The sequence below is a fragment of the Acinonyx jubatus genome, chromosome D4, assembly GCF_027475565.1.
Source record: "Acinonyx jubatus isolate Ajub_Pintada_27869175 chromosome D4, VMU_Ajub_asm_v1.0, whole genome shotgun sequence".
Classification (NCBI taxonomy): domain Eukaryota; kingdom Metazoa; phylum Chordata; class Mammalia; order Carnivora; family Felidae; genus Acinonyx; species Acinonyx jubatus.
Genome location: NC_069391.1, coordinates 14,166,520 through 14,168,957, shown reverse-complemented (window position 1 = coordinate 14,168,957; position 2,438 = coordinate 14,166,520).

Genomic DNA, 2,438 nt, shown 5'->3' with positions numbered 1-2,438 from the left:
ATAAAGTACATATATATATATATATATATATATATATATATATGTATATACATAAAGCTATATCGTATAAAGTATAAAGGCCGGTGCCTTACTTTACAGACCGCAGCCTTAGACGCGTATATCCCATGGCTACTCAGTGACTCCACGTGGGTGTCTAAAAGGCTTCTCGTGTAAACATAACAAGCAGAAATCCTACTTCTCTTCTGTATGGTTTCCTAGGGCCATAGCCAAGTATCACAAACTGGATGGCTTAAGACAACAAAAATGTATTCTGCAGTTCCGGAGATGAGAAGTCTGAAATCAAGGTCTCGGTGGGATTGGTTCCTCCCGAGGGCTCTGAGGGGGGACCTTTGCTATGCCTTTTCCTGTCCACTGATGACGAGCTGGCAGTTCATGGCATCCCTTGACTTATGGATGCCTCACTCCAATCTCTGCCCCCTCCTCATGTGGCTGGCTCTCCTCAAGTGTCAGGGTCTCTACATGCTCTTCTCCTTTCTGTGTGTCTGTCTCTGTGTCTGAATTTCTCTCTTCTTCTAAGGACGCCAGGCATGTTGGAGAAAGGGCCTACCCTACTCCAGCAGGACCTCATCTTACCCTGACTAGTTACATCTGCAATAACCCGATTTCCAAATAAGGTAACGTTCTGCGGTGCTGGGCGTTAGGATTTCAACATCTCTCACTCTCTCTTTTTTTCTTTAATGTTTATTTTTGAGAGAGAGAGCGAGCGAGCAGGGGAGGGGCAGAGAGGTGGGGGACAGAGGATCTGAAGCGGGCTCCACACTGACAGCAGAGAACCCGATGTGGGGCTCAAACTCGCGAACCATGAGATCATGACCTGACCAGAAGTCAGACACTCACCCAAATGAGCCACCTAGGTGGCTTTTTGAGGGGGACACAGTTCAACCCATAACGTCTTCCCTTCTCATTTCCCAAATTTTGATCTTCTCCCGTCTTCCCAACGGTATAATTGGTACCTGTGGCAGCTCAAGTCGAGGCTCCATGAGTAATCCTGACTTCTCTGCCTTCATCACCCCATCCCAATTCCTTCCACAAACCCTCTAGCCCTGCCTCCAAAAATATCGCAAATCCATCAACTTCTCTTCTTCTCCGTTTCCACCATGCCGGTTCAAGCTACGATCCCTTTTCACGGGAACAGCGGCAAGAGCTCCTAACTGCCCCTTTCTCATCCACAATCTGGTCTCATGCCCTTGCTTAGTATTTATTATCTACTGAACAAAGTTCAAACACCTCACCCGTGCTTGCAACATCCTGTTGATCTGGCCCTTTCCCCTCCTCCGAAATCATTTTGGATCACTTGCTTTCTTTGATCAGCTTTCTTGCAGTTCCCTGGAACACTGGCCTCCTTTTGTGGAATACTCTCTTCTGAACCTTCATATGGCTGCCCCTTCCTGTCCTGAGAATCTCAGCTTAAAGGTCATCTTATCTAGTGACATTTAAGAGACCATCCCTGGCCGCCTAATCAAAAGCAGCCACCGAGTTATTCTCTACCACAGACCTTTATTTTAATTCTCTGCAGAGAATTTTGTAAATAGATTATTTTTCTCATTTATGTAGGTATTTATTGTCTTTTTCCACAGTTAAAATGTCATTCCTAGGAGAGCAGGGACCTTGTTTATCTTGGTTCCACCATCTAGAACTGTGTCTGGCACACAGGAGGAACTCAATAAATATTTATCAAGTGAATAATTAATCCCGCACAGGAGATCTTTGTGTATGAACTCCCCCTCTCCCTACCCACTTTTGGAAATTTATTTTATTATAAATAATCCAAGAGGAGGAGGATTCCTGGATCAAGGGATAGAAACATATTTTGGCTCATAAAATGTATTGCCAGAAGTGGTTTGCAAAGATGTAAGGTCAGTTTTCATTTGTTAGGCAACTTTTTGAATCCCAAATGCCAAGGTAGTGATTTTTGGTGTGTGGGGGAGGGAGGGACGGAGGGCGTGAGACACAAGTTGGGATGGCAGGGATGGACGGGTGGGTCAGGCCTCAGCGGCAGCAGGGACCAACCATTCAGCGGGCCACCCATTCCAGGAGGGTCAACAGCCTGGCTCTACAGACCTGCCTGGAGCCGCACACGCAGGGGGCCTCACCCGCTGCATGAACTTGGGTGCAGCTGCAGGAGCCAGGCTGAGCGGAGTAGCTGGCAGTTACACCTGCCTTTTGGTACAGCGGGGCCTAGTACTGGAGGCCAGGTCGGGAAGCGGAGAGGGTGTGGAAGCCGAGCACACACAGTGGGGCTTGCACCCGGTATACTGGAGGCCCCTTTGCAAAGGTTATTCCTGGATTGGAGCTCTTCTTCTTAGAACCTGGAGTCTGGAACTTTCGGCGTCTGTGCACCTGCTTTGCACAGTTCTGCACACAGCCGGGCCCATTCAGCAGTGCCCTGCCCTGTCTCCTAAAATTGCTGCAAGGGC